Raw genomic sequence first — 16,793 nt, forward strand, 5'->3', positions numbered from 1 at the left:
GCCGGTCTGTGTCTCCTTCCGCTAGAGGTGGCTTCAGGGAGTGTGCAGTCTTCAGTGGCGATACTGTGCGTGGTGGTTCTTCCGTGCATGGCTGACGGACAAAATCTAGCAGCGTACTAGATCTCAGACATTTTTCTCGAAACGTCTGTGGCTGTCTTCCCTTCCGGAGAGGTAGCAAAACAAGCTGTATCCCAGGGCTGCAGCTGACTCAGCTCACAGCTCACCGTATTAGCTGGTGATGAAGTAGTGCTGACTTGCTGACTTTGAGTTCAGATGCAAGAGGAGTGACAAGCTCAAACAGCTAAGGCGTAGGTTGGTATTTTTCCCTGTCACCCTGACTATCAGGCTGGTCATCTCCTACAGCGGGATTAAATGGACAGTTTGGGACAACTGTGCCTTAACTTTCAAAGCTGACTTGGCTAGATTTTGTCTACTCAGAGTTGGGAGAGCTGGGAGATTTTGGTGATCCTGTGAGCCAGGGCTGCTCTCATTCCCTCTCCTCACCTAAGCTGTCTCTGTCATCATGTAGTCACACTGTGGGCCCAGATGAGATTTCAGTCACGATCTCTAGTTCTTCCAGCGAGCTCAACCCTAGCATAAAAGTGAGGCTAGCACTTCCCAAGGTTAATGTCCTGTCTGATGCCTGGTGTGAAAGCATCTGGCACCTCAGAGGTTTCAAAAAAGACTCTAAGGCTGAACAAGGGACCTGTGTGCCAGGGTGTCCTCCTTTTCAGCTCCTGAGCTCGTGCAGTGTGACCTAGTGAGAGTGGTAGTGGCTGGCAGCGGTTGTCTCCAGGTGCCTGTATGCACGGTGTGGTAAAGCTGGCAATGGGGATTTCTCCACACCAGCAAGGTCAAGAACTTCAGGCAATCCTAGAGATAATGAGGACGGGTGATGTGCTCTAAATCCATGACAAAGAAAGCAAAAAACTTCCAGTTCTCAACTAGCAAAGGACTTTGCTTTACTTAACTCCCCTTCGCCCTGTGACAGGTGACTTGGCCGCTCCAGATTGCTAATGGAGATAAGCAGTTTAGAGGTGATTTAGAAGATAAAGGGTTTAAGGCTCTGGGACCTTTTGCTCTGCAGTTGCTGTGTTGTGCATGAGAGGTGCAGATGTTACGGGGATGTGCCTGAAATGGGACAGTGGGTACACTCGTGAGTAAAGCGGTGTGACTCCTTCCTGGAGGGGGCCATAACCACCTGTGGCACATCGTGGGATGTGTTCAGCACTGCCCCACCGGCGCTTGGCTAAGATGCTCTAAGCGGATGCTTTGGGCCGTGTTACCTCTGATGTAGGAGTCCCAGCGCAAAGCCTCAGTTTAAGCTCAGTTGCCGCGGGTGCTGCTCAAATGACGCGGCCTGGTCACCATTGCATAAAGGTAACTTCCCAGGTCTTAGAGGTAACAGATAGCCAACTGATCGCAGGAACCATAGCCTGAGGTGGCTTACTCCTGCGTCCCCACGGAAGCGCTAAGTTTTGAAACGTTGTTCGCTTCTCCTGGCGTAGTGCAGTTTGTGTTAACATGCACATTGGGAAAAGGCTGCACCTCGTTACTGCAGGAGTGTGGAGCTGCACACTGCGCTGCATCATCGGCAGTGCCAGGATTATACATTCGAGCATATTAGAGCAGAGGAGCAGGAGCTGAGTGACCTTGGTTTTCACTCTGTCTCAGGCAATAGCTCACTCTGTGAACCACAGGAGGTGCCTCAGTCTACAAACCTGTAAAATGGGGTTATATTACTTTTTCATCTGAACCATTTTCTAAAATTTATCTGATATTCTTAAATTGTATAGTATCACACTGACAAGAAAAGTAAATTTAACCCAAGTCTAAAAATGTAACATTTTTACTGTGTCTTACTTTACGTTTCCATTGCATCTCTGAAATACTGTTAACTCTTGGTTAGGGTATATCAAGAAAAGTTTCTGCCTCTGTAGCAAATCCTAAGAATCTCTGCAGGATGAGCAACACTGGTTTATTCAAAAAGGATTCTGAGGCAAGAGGAAGGAGCTGAGTCAGTGCAGTATCTCTTGTTTTCTAACCTCTTCCCTAACGTCCTCCTTCGTTTCTCAGCTGCAGCAAGACCTGTTCCTCCCTCCTAAAGACCTGCAGTAGTGACTTCTCTGCTGTCCTCTGTAGCTTGTTGCTACACCTGCCTTGTCTGGCAGACTTCCCTCAGACCACCCTCTTCACCTCCGCCTCTCTTATGGGCTGTATCCACATTCCACTTCCAGACGCGAGTGTACGGACTGTAGGGAAGAGATACCCACAGTAACATTGGACAAGAGAGCCTGGAAACTGGAGCAGCGTAGAGCCTAGCTCGGAATAATGTACTGCTGCTTTTTTTCTCTGCTATGAATCTCTTACCACGGCAGTAGGGCAGGACTCGGCAACAGTGACTGAGAAGGTGGCCATGTTGCCGCTGTGTTGGAAGCGTGTCCTGGAGCAGCTGTGTTGCCAGCATGTGCAGGCTCCTGGCCCTCTCTGTCCTGGGCTGCCGGCCTGCAGAGAGCCTGTCTGGTGTGTGCTTGCTGCCAGGCTTGCTCGGAGGGCAGGGTCCTGCAGGCTCCAGACAGCATGCGTTGAGCTTATCTAATTCCACCCCTGCAAGTCTGATCTTGAGATTAGTGAAGGTGGAAGCCGCTCTGCCCAGCCATAGGTCTTTCCCCATTGTGTCGCTTTGTTGCGATGCCTTGTCTAAGCTCCTGTAGCTGCCTCCTTCCCTCCCCTCCTCCATCTCTCCCCCAGATCACAGTGATAGCCAAGGGAAAGGCTTTGCTGCTGGTTTTCAGCACAAGGCTTGGCTCTCGACGCTTTTGTTCGTACGTAGAAGGTGGTGGCTGATTTTCTCTGTCAGCTGTATTTGTCGCTCCTGGCTGAGGCGGAAAGCCCGGTGCAGTCGTAGCGCAGCCTGGCTTTTCGCGCCACGAGAGCTCTGCTCAGGAACGTGCTCCTTTCAAAACAAGTTTTTGCTTCTGCAGCCATGAAGCTGACTGAGGGCTATGGCTTAGGTGCTCTTAGTCCGAGGAAAGGTTAAATGTGGTGTTTAAGACAAGTAATAGCGCGTTTACTCTGAAGTAGGGGGTTCTTTATGCTGTTCATTTGCAAAAAGATAAAAAGGGAAAAGTTATGATTACATCTTATAAACTTAATGTTACTAGTATTCGGCGAGGTGCCTAGCAGCGCTAGGCCCAAGTGTGGAAACATATGTTCCTGTAGCACATGATGTTGAGGTGGGCACAGCCCACCCCTATTAGGCTAAACATTTCTCAATCTCAGATCTTAAAAGCTTCCTGTCAGACAGGACTTTGTAGGAAACAGTCAGTGTCTGACAAGTAGTCCCTAGTGCGCCCTTCCTCTCCAGCCTGTGAGGATAGAAACCTGTCTGCACAGCAGCGTGACGGATGTCTGAAATAGCTGAGGCTTCTTAAAGCGATTGGCAAACGGTGTGGTACAGTGCAGTGCCAGCACCTCTCGGTTAGCCGTGGGAGTCTTACGGAGCCCTTCTGTGGGAGGCCGAGTTCGTCCGGTAAGCGAGCGGGCCAGAGTTGTAACCAAAGGGGCATCTGTGACCAAGGCAGAGCCGTGTGGAGAAGCCAGCGACCTGCGCTCTGCCTGCTCTGCTGAGGAGCTGGCTAAAAACAGGCCAGTCATGCGTTTTACAAGTCTCTTAAGCCATCGTAAGAATTTACAGGAACTCGTTATACAATAAATTATAGACATAAAATAGCAGGTGGCACATCTTTCAAGCAGCATGCATTAAAATTCATCTTGACAAGATCAGGAAAACAGCCCCCAGACCTAGCTTCACTGAGCCAACTACAAAGGAAGGAAGTAGTAGTTAAAAGGAATGTTAATGACAGGTCTACACCAGTAAATTCGGCAAAACGCTTCAAATGCCTCGGCAATAATTGTCAGCAGAACAATTTCTCCTTGCTAGTTATAAAATCAGATACGCTATTAGAGACACCATTAGTAAAACCCAGACACCATATATTCTCATCAGATGTAGCAATTGTCTTCGTCTCCGAGGTTCCTGAAACATCAGCCCCCTTGGGGTGCTAGCCGGGCTGCTGTATGCAAGCTGTGAAAATACTGATGTGCTTGTTTTACGCTTTGCCTTCCTTGCCCTCCTCACTTTCCTTTCTTTATTCCGTTCTTATTGGCAGCTGCAAATGCAGCCAAGCTGCTTCTGCCAAGGGGATGAGGAAACTGTTCCCTCCAAAGCCAACTGCGCTGACACTGCTAACCTTGATTTCTGAAAGTGATTGAACAGTGGCTCCTGGCTGCCGCGTATTTCAGGCTCCAGTTACCCATGTTTCTTGGAAGCTGAGAGCGCTTTTAATCTTTCCCATTTCAGCCTCACAGTCGCAACCAGCCCTGGCTCTGTCTCCTTCACTTCCTTGCGAATGAGCTGCTCAGACTAGCAGTAGCACTCCCAAGGTACTTTCCCCCATGAGAAGACTTCTCAAAAGTCTTAGGGTTATTTTTTTTTAACTTTTTTTTTTAACTTAAGAGTTTGATGTGTGTTATTATAGTGGGAAGGGGATTTCTGTAGTCACAAAATGGTGCTACTTAACTGGTGGGAATTGAAGTTAAGAGTAATGAAGTTGTTTGTATTACAGAAGCAATTTAATAGCTTATTTATTCTAAAAGTTTGTGATGGCAAGATCAGCATTGCTTATTTTTGGAGCATTAAAGCCTTTTATAAATCATCTGGGCAGCAAAGGGTACTGTTCCTAAGGGAGCTAATCCAGCTTTCAGAGGCACAAATGTTTAGAGAAGTGGCAAGAGGACTAAACTATATACTTGAACCCATTCGAACTCGCTTCTACAGCAAACCTGTGATGAAAGTTTCAGTATGGATTTTTCTCAGTCTCGATGGAATCAAGACTCGTTGTTGATTCTCAAACTCAGCCACCGTCAGTGCCTTTCGGCTTCTTGGCCCAGCGCACAGCCAGTGCAAGCCTCTGAGCTGCTGATTGCCAGCACTTTCCATCGGCATCCTCGGGCTTCTGGGCTGCCGTCTTCAGCTGGAGTGCTTTAACCCATTTACTCTCCACATCACCAGCTGAAACTTCGTTATGTTTGACCTTCATTTCCTAGCACTTTGGAAACTGAATTAGAATAACTGTGTAGTGAATTCTGCAGTTCAGATATCAGTTGGTTTTCTTTTCTTGTGCATCTCTGAAAAATGTTTATCGTTTTTTGTTAAGCTTCTCCTGCTGATGGGAAAGCATTGGGAAGGAAATGGAAAGAAGGAACAGTGTGTGCTGTAAAGGAAGAAGCTACATGGAAGGTGCTAATGGATCAGATCCATTTTCAGCCTTCTGGTTTGCAGACTAACATGTATAATGCATTGGTGGGCAAAACACTAAATGCTTAGAAGTGATTTGTTGCAATTTAGGTTTTTATCATTGCTTGTATACTGCTCTATGGGGATAATGTAGCAAGCAGAAGACAAGCTCCCAAGCTGAAGAGTTTATATTCTTTAAAGTGTAATTCTGCAGAGGAGCATAAGGCAGTCAGGGCCTTGCCGACAGGTTGATTGCTGAGTAACGGCACAGCTCGTCTCTAAGGGGGGGAAATGGGACAGCTTCGGAAAAACATGCGCTTTAGGGCTTATTTTAGTCGTAGATAGCTGAGCAGGTGCATTGTTTGATAGGGGCATGCAGTAGTCTCTGAAAAAGCCCCCTAAGATGAAAATATAGAGAAACGGCTCGTGTAAAAAACAGGTTCTTTCTTTGTATTGAGTAAGATGTGTAGCAAGCCAGTTATTTTTAAAAGATTAATAAGAGGAGGAGCAGGAGTAGGTGCACATTAGTGAGGAATAGTTATAAATAACTTGTGTGTAAAAGAAAGCCTTAGTCCTTCATTGTGTGTGTGTTTGTATACACATGTTGAGTTTTCTTCTGTTAGTTTTCCTTAGTAGATCTCAAAGTGCTTTACAAGAAGAAGGAAATACAATATATATACAAGCTAAACAGGATATAGTCAGTGATGTGATCCACCCATGGGTGAATGGCCAAGCCAGGAAAAAAAAAACAGATATCCTTATCCATTTTACTCGTTAGATTGTAGTGCTTCACATAGCATCCAGCCTAAAGCTGTCTAGATCCGTCGTAATCTGCATCAACAGAAAAACCATGCATTGCACTCAAGTGAAGGTAAATGTATGTTAAATATGCTTACCAGTCTGTGAACAAGACTTGAGCAAGTTTTATGCATTGTGGTAAGCACGTGTGACCTGGTGAAGGTTTTCATTTCCAAGGTTGCAGGGTCTCCTGTGGCATCACCCTGGCCGGTCTGTTTTGGGCCGTGCCCCTGGGGACGGTGGCCTGGCGTTCCAGCAGCTGGAGGTCACTTCCTCGAAGCACGAAGCTTTCTAAAGGCCGTACTGTATCCAGTGAATTCCTTACTGGGACAGGCTCTTCAGGGATTTTAGGCTGAAAAAAGGAGGACAGGGGAAAAAAAAAAGGAAAAAGAAAAAACAAAAAGAAATCCCTTCTAGCATGTTCTGCCATGTCATTATTAGAAGTCGCCCATAGGAGGTAGAAAGCCCCATTCCTGTCTGTAATGGCAGATTCTGACCAGGCACTTAGAGGTTAACTTCCTGCGTTTGAGATAACTGCCCTAAGTGTGGAGCTGTTGGTTCCTCTGTGTGGGTGAATGTCTCTTCTGTATTCTGTGGGAAGAATCTTTGAAACGTCTCATTTTCTTCCTAGTCAGGAAGGGGTAGAAATGCCAATTACAATCTGTCCTCAGCAAATTGCTGGGGCAACAAAACTGCCTCCTGCTTCTGGCATGTTGTATTTTGATTGTCTGGTATTTTTGTATTCTGCTGCCAGCTAATATCCCATTTATTGCAGCAGATCATTAGCAGAGAGGTGAATGAGGTTTCAGTGTACAAGTTTTAGAGCCTATGTTCAATGCTGGTTGAAGTGGGCAACGTGAAAGTACTAAGCCAGTCCTCCCTCTGCTTAAAAATATGCCATGCAGTCACCTGGGATATATGTTGTGGACGTGTCTGTCCTTCTGTTAACGTCCTCATTGGATGCATCTGTATTTAACTCTCCTGAAAGGAGTGCATCCACCTCCTCTGGACCTGACTCTGTGGCATTATTTAGCATTGGTGAGGTATCAGAAGACCGTTAGGATTCTGAATGCTGAACACTTGGCTGTTGAGAACATCAATCTTTCTGCTAAGCCAGAGCAAATTTAATTAGCTTATTTTAACGTTCCTCTTCATCCGACAGGTGGGTAGAGTTGATGCTGACCAGAGCTGCTTTCTGACATGGCTCATTTAATGTAACTAATTATTGCATGCAAGTGAAGGGTACGCGCTGCCAGCAGTCTTCGCGGTAAGATGGAACGGTTGCTCTTCGTTTGTCAGTACTGTATGAAACCTTCCCCTTGAAGGTAGCAAAATTTTTCAGCTCTTGTGGAACAAAAGGGAAGTGTTGGCAAACTGGTGAAAAGCTGTAGTTAGGAGAGCCCCATGCCAGTGACATGATGACAAGGAGAGTAACTCTATGTCAAAGTATGAGAGCGCCTAGGCTTGGAAATAGGAAATGCCTGAGCTGCTGTCCAAATAAAAGTTAGTCCACTCTGTGTTTATGCATTATGATCATCTCTAATTGCGTATTTGCATTCCATTTCTTTTTTTTTTCTTAACTTTACCTTGATACCATCCTTCTTTTTAACTTGGTTTGAAGTTGAGTATTTCTCAACAATTTAGTTTTTGAAAATGGCTAGACCATTTTTGCTGAAGCTTTGCACAAACAAACAAATAAACCCACCCCAAGCACACCATTAGCTTGGGTCAGCTGTCTTATATGGGGCTTTAATTTCTGAACAACTAAAATCAACAAAGTTACAAGCAATTGAGAGCTGATGAACTGGGTCAGCCTTAAGTGTAGGTGGTGCTACCAACTTCTCCATAATACTTAGAGGAAGCTCAAAGGCACATGTGGCAAGGAGGCACCTTTTCCTCTCATTGCAACCATTTTGGCATCTGTCTGCTGCTGGCATCTGTAATATTTTCCCTAGTCTACCCTGATCAGAGACTTAAAATCAGGAGAGAGGGTTTGTAGCAGGACATGCATAGGTGGCTGTTTAAACAGGGTAAAGTATCTTGTCCAAGCGTTTCTCACTGCATAAAGATAATCTCAAAAGGGTGCAGTAAGATCTAAGATAACCTTTACTGTTTGTCCCAGATAAACAGAAGGTTTAGGACCTTCTGCTGTACAAGTCAGTCAAAACAAACAGATAAACGAAGAAATGGGAGTTGTTCTCTACATCAATATCCTCAGCTGTTTGAAATAGCGTACCTCAGAGTTAGCTGTGGGAGGGTTAACCCCTGTCAGGAGGTGTGGACTGCAGGAAAGAGTGATGGGGGGATGCAGAAAAGAAAGCAGTAGTGAGACAATGTGAAGGGCATGCAGAAGAGTAACAGAGAGAGGGAAAGTCTTTGAAGATTTGGCATTCAAGTCCATGGAGATGATGAAGAGCAGCAAGGGATCTGCAGAGTCTGAGATGGATGGGCAAAGCAAAGCAAAGCAATGCTCTTGTCTTTGGGTCTGATGCTGCGCTGTAACCAGAACCAGGCAGCAAGGGCCCTTGCTTGGCTAGAGCCTGCCTGCAAGGCCTATCTGGGTATCAGGTACTGTAGGCTTTTAGCTCTGAGCCTGGCAGAAGCAGTGACTGACTCGTTCGTGGACAGTTGTGAATTAGAGCACAGCAGCAGTGCCTGTCCCAGGAGGACCTGTCCCTTCCCATGAGAAGTCTTGAATTCCAGTATGCTGATCCAGCTCCTTCTTTCTCTGTGGGGTTATGAATATGAGTCAAAGCCCTCTAGATTATCCTCCCCAAAGCACTGCTAAGCAGTGCAGAAATGGAGTGCAGTTGTCTCAGGCACGAGCGGAAGGACACTGGATACTGGAAGCAGAGATAAAGCTTGCAGGGAACATTACTGTCAGGCTGCTAAGGGACATCGTCCACTGTCTTGCTGTTCTTCCATTACATTTCTGGGTGACTTTGCAGCCAGTTTTGTCAGCTGTGTTTGAGATGTTCCCACAGCAGGGACAGTGCACGTTCCAGCCCCACCAGACCTCAGAGTGGAGGGTGGTCGGCCAGGAGTGCGCTGTGCTCCATTTACCTGCCCTTGGAGATGGTTTGTTGAAGCTTTTAGCAGCTGGCTTTTCCTAGGGCAAGTCTAGGAATTAAGCAGGTCCTTGGTGGTCCCAAAGCAAGCTGCATACCAAAGAGGATCTGGGTTGACATCTCAGGTGAGCCTTGGGAAATAAAGCTGGGAGAAAAACAATTGGTCATAGGTGTTGTTACACACAGGTAGCATCTTACAGCCCTTACACTGTTGACTTTATGCTAAATTCACGGAATAGAGACTTAATAGAGTGTGTATTTCTCTGTTTCTTTGTAGGAACAGAAAGTTTTCCTTGTTTAACAACCAGCTGCGGCATCCTATCATCTGCTTAATCAGGTATGAGCTCTTTACTTGTTAGCATAGTTTCACCGGGGGATGCTTCAACAGACCAGAAAGACTTTGAGAAAAGAACGAGAAGAAAACTCCTCCTAACTTTTGGGATACTTTATTTTCTTGGGATTAGATCCCGCTTTGGTAATCCTCCGTTTCGTTTTATTTTAAAAGCCTTTTGTATCTGAGGGAGGCTGTCGTACCATTGTCTAAGCAGCTGTCTTCCTTCTTTTAGCTTAGCAAGACCCTGCGTGCAGCCCTGTGCAGCAAGGGCATAAGACGGTGTCGAACAAAGGGAGAATCTGAGAGAGATGATACTGTTACCACGCACAGCTGGGGTTTGTCATGCCCTGCCGCTGCAGTAAGTTGTGCTGTAGAAGAGATAAGAATGGTCTGGCACAGAAAGGGCAAATATAATCCTGCCTGATCTCCAGAATTTGAATGATTGGGTCAGAGCAAAGAAATGTGCTTCTCCTCCTCTTCGGGAGAGAAGAAAGTTTCAGGAGACTTCCATCTCACAAGGCTGAAAATGAGTGTCATAGAGAACCTGTGCTGCCTCTACCATGCAGATGAGCACAGGTATTTGTTTTTCCAGTATTTCCCTATACAAATTTATTCATTTCAGTTTAGTTTAAAAGTGAGCGTAGTTCCTGTTTGCCCTAGCAAATGAGTTTGAAATGCAAAGGGCAGAATATTGGACTTGGGGATATGGGAATGGTTTGAGTTTGAGACACCTCATATGAAGCCTAAGGAGGAAATGCAGTAGGACAGAGTGAGAAGGGTGGCAAAAAGCCCAAGTTTCTGCTGTCAGAACTACAGTTAGGCAGGGCAGGGTGAAATACTGCCATGTACTTGGGCAAGGCAGAGCGAAAGACTGCCATTCCCTTTGGGTGCAGTTTTCTGCTCACTCTAGCCTTGTAACACAAAATCAAAACCAGAGGGTTTCAGTGAGTTTGGGAGATGCCTACAGAAGGTCACGGAGGTGTATTAAAGTGAAGGGTGGGAGGCGTACGGGGATGGCTGTGGCCTTCCCAGTATCTCCTGTTGGCTCAGCTGGTTCGAGAAGGTTCAGGCTCTGCACCCTTTGAGGAATAGTGTAAAAACAAAGAAACATGGTCTTTAGCTGGTGAAAATTACCCCCTCTGTGTAGTCATTAATTAAAAGATGCTGGGTTATACCAGTTAAGGACACGTTTTTTTTCTGTGAGATATACTTAATGAAAGAACAAATTAGGGCATTTAATAAAGAGTGATTAATTGGGAATATTTGTCTATCAGTGGGCAGTCACTCTGGAGCTTATTTTACTGAAATTTGACAAGCTGTTTTAACATTTGAAAAATGTAGCATGACTTTGGTTTACAAATAATGCAGTATAGAATTATGGAGCACTTTAGGTCTTCCATGCTTTTTCTGCTCTTTTGTGGCTGAAGTGGAGCTCCACTGTTCCCTGTAAGTAATCTGTGCCAGGCTTCTGAGGCTGCCAAGATACTTAAAGATCTTTTAAAAAAGGGGGAGATATCACACAGCTTTAAAGGAAGGCAAGCTGATAGTAGAGAGTGGAAAAAAAACGCTAATAATGTAAGATTTGGGATCTATGCGCCTTTGTGTGCACGCACACACACACACTTGTACTTGGAAATGTATTTATTGGATACGAGACTGGTCTTCATTTTCTGGAACTGTTTATAAGGGTGTAAGTCAATCCTTTTCCCAATCAAAACCCTCTACTTTACTTGTGCGTGCAGTCTCTCCTGGCCCTGTGAGTTAGGAGGAATTTGAAATCAAGGATCAGATTTGGCCCTGACTGTTTTTAGGCTGTATAAAGCATGTACACAAGCAGTTCTTCTCTCATTTATGGGCTTTTCTCCCTGGAAAGCCGTGGCACCACAGCCCTGCCCTGCGCTGTGGAAGTCGGCGAAGGGCTGTGTGTCCCAGCCTGGCCTGCCTCGGAGAGCAGCGCTGCTGGCGAGGGGGCGCGGGCTCGCGTGCCCCTGCGTGCGTTTGTGCCTGTTAGGCACATTCTCGCCCTGCGGTGGGCAGGAGGCTTGGTCGATGGAAGCAGCTGTTGTGTCCCACGCTTAGGGAGTCTCTTGTTGTTACGCTCAATTTTGGCACTACTCTTTTCAGCGTTATTCCTGGGAAGCACAGCACAGGCAGCCCAGCAGTTTGGGAAAGACTTTCATCTTCTGGACTCTGGCCTGTGGCGGGGCAGGAGCCACTAGCAGCCTCTGCCCTGGCTCACGTCAGCCTCCCCCAGGGCAGCCGGTACAGCAAGCAACCTAGAGGCCCTATGTGCCTGGCTCTGGGCCAGTGGCTGCCAGGGCAGAGGGCAGCATAAGGCTGCTTACAGTGACCCTACCCACTTCAGGAATTTTCCCATGGCCCAGAAGACCCTTGCAGCAGCATAGAAGTACAAAATGAAGGATAAAATTAGCCTTTAAGACTTAAAGAACAGGCACTTTTATTGCATTCACCATTTCTCCCTTGCAAATATTCCACTGGCCGTAAAGTAAGTTCTCTGACATCTGGTATGCAAATCTGAAGTTGTCTCTGCAGGTCTCATCTCTAATTGGCAGGCATCAGTTACTGGTCTGTGAAGTAAAGAGGAGATCTATGGAGCACTTCATAGCCACTTGACGCTGCTGGGATGCCACAGTTTAAGAAGTGGGCAAGTCTGTTTGAAAAGAGAGGAAAAGAATTGTACATAAGAGCTTGCATTTTCTACATAAGCTCAACTGCGTAAGTGGTTAGGGGAGATAAAAGGGGACAGTAACATCTCATGAGCATTAGTTGTCATTTGTCCCTTTCTCTCCATAGTGACTAATAGAAAGCTAGAAGTGGAAATGATGTGCAGCAGGTTCGACATGGGCATACTTTGACAGGGAAGTTGGGCTCAGAAAAAGGAGAAAATCCTGCTACCTCTTGTTGAGGAGCATCCTGCAAGCCAGGCTGTTGGATGGGAGAGGGAGCAGCAGAACCAGTAGTGCAGCCCCGGGGGCTACGAGGCAGCGATGGCAAAGCTTACAGGTCTCTGAGCTGGGACGTCTGCGCAGCCTGGCCTTGCAGCGTTTGAAGCCAAGGGCTTGGCTCTGAAAGCTGTACAACTGTTCCTGACAGTGTCGTTCTGCTTCGGCAGTTCGGGAGCTGCTGCAGCCTGTTCAGTCCAGCCATGGGCCCCCGGGACTGCTCGTGTGGTGTGAACAAACTCGGCACAGGCCTGTCGACGTGCGGTGGCTGTACGCGAACTAATTCTGCAAAGACTGAAGGTGCTGCTTGGCAGGGGGGTACCAACATGGCTTGCTCGTCTGGGCTCACCTGGCTCTCTCTAGGCCCGGTGCACAGCTGCTTCAAAATAGGAGGGCAAATTCTAACAACCTCTAGTAATTTAGGGTAGTGTTGTGGGTATAAGCATTACTTATACTTGCCCTTCTTTCTCTGCTGTGAATCCCGTGCCACTCGGAGAACAGGCACGCTGATAGGAGTGGCTGTTCTGTACGGAGGCTTGGAAACAGCACAAGGCCAAGGTGAACCTGCTGCTATACTCAGAATTTTTCTGTATTGGTATTTTGTTTGATTAGATTAGAAGCTCTTTGGATGCAAGTGCTTCTTAAATGTATTCTGTAGAGAACTGCATGCACTTAAAATGAGCAACTCGCAATAACTTTTATTTCAGGCTTAGAAATTCCCCTTATCTTTGGTTGGAAGTTCATGTTGTAAAGGAAGATATTGGTGAGCAATGATAACAGTTTTCAGGTAAAGTGGTCCTGATTTATACAAGCTAGAAAGATTTCCTGTGGTACCCACAGATGAAATGCCACCTTGATTTCCTGAGTAATCCAATGGAGAGATGCTGTTTTCCTCCCTTTCCATTTCCTCTTTGCTTGCTTTGTTTCTTTGTCAGTGATTTTTGTAGTGATGCTTCATTTGATGGACACCTTTTGCATTATAACGGGGGAAAATGGCACTAGGGACAGATCAAAAGTGGATGGAGTGCAAAATATAAATCAATGGTGGTGTTCATGCTGTCTTCTCTTTTCTCATGCAGCCGTCTTGTGTGTCCCTTTCTCAGCAAAGGTAAGGTCGTAAGGAGGCACCCCCCCATCTGCTCTCACAGCTCGTTCTGGCTTTGAATCCTCTTTCATGAATCTTCCTCTTAAAAACAGTCTCCCTCCTGCTGACCAGTAGGCTGTTCTGTAATCTCACAGTTTGCTAGAAACCTCTTCCTAACTTCCAGCTAAAAATTGTCAATGGTCAGTGTGTTCTTGTGCCAAACTAGCCTTTGGTTTTCCCTCCTTTGTTTATCCCTTATCGTCAGTCTGCCTTCTCCTTCCTTTGAAGGGAGAACTACTGTCAATTTTATAATCAATCTGCCTCTTTCCTCCTTTCTTCTGATCATCTTAATAGCTGTTATCTGCACCCTCTCTCAGCTGAAAACACCTGTTTTGAACATGAGCAGTAAAAGCAGTACACCGCATTACTTGTATTTTTCAACTGCAGCCAGGCATCTGCCACATTTTGAAAGGGCTTAGGCGTGCTTGTTAAGCGATGGGAAGGAAGGAGAATGTCCCCTGTCACTAGTAAATCGTGGTGGTGGTGGTGTTAGTAATAATCCTACCTAGCAGGCTGAGTCACTAGTAGATTCTTAAAAACGTGTTTATAGCCAAGAAGCAGAATTGTTCGGACTGGAATCATCAGGCAGAGTTTATGTGAAATGCTGCAGCTTTTCAGTAAGTGCCTCCCCAACTCCCTGGAAGCTCGAGGCAGGCCTGGGAGGCTGGAGGTACTCATAGTCCTTTCTTTCGTCTGTGTAATGGTGGGCAAAGTCGAGTTGATTCTCAGGAAGAGCATAGCAGGGGAGCGATGCTGCACCATTCACCGTCACAGCAGTGCTCAGTCCTTTGGTCAGCTTCAGTAGCCAGCTCGAGCACTAGGCTTTTCACTCCTGGGCAGTGCGTAGTGACCGCAGAGAGGAGCAAGCACAAGCAAGGTGAGCTGGAAAGCTAGTTTTTGCTGTTGTGAAGAGTTGCTGCAGCTGAGAACTAGATTTTCTTTTGCATTCTCAAGAGTAATGTCCCCAAGTTACTTTCTGCAGATCAGGAAGCAGTCTGGTGGGCTAATGTTGAATTTTCACATCTATGGGTTTCTTTCCCTCAATCACATAGCCAGAAAGAAGACTAAACATCATGGAGTAGAAGCTCAGCTCTCCTGAAGTCGGTTGAAGTCTCGCCACTGACTGCCGTGGGACCTTTGATTTTTTTTTTTTTTTTTAACTTGCCTATTTAAAAATAGCTTATCTTGCCGAAGATTGTGGCTTTGTGTTTATATGAAAAAGGAATAGCCTAAAAATATAAAAATTATAATATTTCTGTAATGATATATTGCAATTTTGGTTGGTATACAGTCCTCGCTGCTTCAGCGTGAGCCATACATTCATTCATGGGAATTGGGGGGCAACTCTGCATGAGTCAGATTATGCCATCTATCGGGTGCAACTGAGGTGGTGACCTGCTCAGAAAGGCTTTCTATTACTGACCCCTCTTCCTGGGACCAGATGCCCTCTGCTTATCTTCCACACGAAGCCCTCCTGCTGTCTAAAACCATCTTTATCCATAGCTTCCTGCTACCAGTTCTGGTGAACTTTCCTCTGAAGCGTCTGGTTCTGACTGTTGACAGGGCTGGGATACAGGGCAGGAGGATTTACTCTTGAGTGTCAGCGTTGGGGAATGGAAGTCATCACTGTCTGCAAAACAGAGAGTGAAACTCATGGAGGAAGCGATTCTGTTCCAACTTGGAAACTTTAAATAGTTTTGCAGTGTAAATCACTGAACGCTGAAGCATTACCAGCCTCGTTACCATCAGTGTTATAAAGCCTGACACTTAAAATTAAGTCTGAGTTACATGTATTTGAGCAGTTATGTTAGTAAACACTCTACTGAAACCGATAGTGGGAGTAATGGGAGTGCTTGTGAGCATTCTAGCGTGAGAAGAGCTTGTGAGAGGAACAGATTCGTTGTTTTAGGGAGGGAAACTTATGAGAAGAACAGATGTTTGAATCATAACACTCTCCTCAGCACAGCTGATGAAAGAAAACTCTTCTTAATCATGACCCCAAAAATATTTTAGTTGTCATCCTTAAGATGAGTCATTTTCTTCCCTCGTTTTTAATATCTCCCAAACTTTGGTAGCTGCTGAAGCAGGAAGCTATAATTCAGTCCTGTCTCTGGCTATGACCGGCCGTGCAGCCAGAATGAACTGGAGTAGGTGCATATGCCACGTGTTAGGAGCCCAACTGAGGTCGTTGTTTGTAAAGGGAGATACTGACCTCACAGCCTGTTTTTTTCTTCTGTTTCCCTAGATATTCTCAAATAATAAATCAAACGGCTTTGGGACATTTCTGGAATAAAATTATGTTATTTTGTCCTGCCCTTTGTCATGTCCATGTGAAATAGCTGGGGTAGATTTTAAGGCACTTTGATTGATAACCCTTTCCTAATGATTAATTCATGTTACTGCTACCTGTATCTATCAGACTTCTCTGCAGCTCTGTGTTAATAACCACTTCCTGGTATCCTTATTTTAATTACAATTTTTTTCATGGAGAAAATGCTTTGCTTGTTTATGCAAATACTCTTTGCGCCACTCTTGCTGCTAAAAAAAGTTGTAGGAGCACAGAAGAATTACGTTTCCATTTATGAGTATAATGAAATATAGCAGTGTCTATAATTAGACACAACAGGATCGAGGCTAGAACTAATGGTGGGATGCCTGGGAACTAGCTAGGGGGCACCTGTGATTTTTGTTAATGTTCTGGAGTTTGTCACTGTAACTGCAATAATAATAGTAACTAGATGTCCAAGCCTGGATTCGATGACTACTGTGCTAGATGCTGTGCGCTCAAACAACAGTGTTGTTCCAGAGCCTCAGCGCTTACAGTTAAATCTAAAAAGACAAAGGGAGATGGACACAATACACTGACGGACCATATTTCTCAGTGTAATTAGTAGCTTAAAGATTCCATAGTTCGTGCTGGGAAATCTTAGATGGAAATCTGTACACGTATGATGCAGTTTGCCAGGGACATAGCAGCATGAAAGCGCATACATTATGCAGCTAGTCAGAACGTATGAAGTGAATCCAATATGGAATCTAGTCCTATTTTACTGGGATTTTTGACTTAAAATCCAGTGTATTATAAAGAGATAAACTTCATCTCTAGTCTATCTCCACTCTTCTAGTACATTTTCCACCGAGAATAAGTTTTTTCTAAGACAGCAACAACCCAGTCAGTAGTACAGCT

At 45.6% G+C, this 16,793-nt stretch overlaps 1 protein-coding gene across 11 annotated transcripts in view; it reads left to right on the forward strand.

Moving 5' to 3' along the window:
- MAP2 (microtubule associated protein 2) overlaps positions 1–16,793 on the forward strand; it is a 229,814-nt gene that overhangs the window by 115,639 nt on the left and 97,382 nt on the right. For 10 of the 11 annotated variants that reach the window (XM_062578251.1, XM_062578257.1, XM_062578258.1 and 7 more), the window contains one exon: positions 9,443–9,502. The exons of the other annotated variant lie outside the window; for it this stretch is intronic. The gene's annotated coding sequence lies outside the window, so the exon portion shown is untranslated. The remainder of the gene's footprint in view (positions 1–9,442; positions 9,503–16,793) is intronic. 11 annotated transcript variants of the gene reach the window in all.

Source organism: Rhea pennata, chromosome 6 (assembly GCF_028389875.1).
Source record: "Rhea pennata isolate bPtePen1 chromosome 6, bPtePen1.pri, whole genome shotgun sequence".
NCBI classification, from domain to species: Eukaryota; Metazoa; Chordata; class Aves; order Rheiformes; family Rheidae; genus Rhea; species Rhea pennata.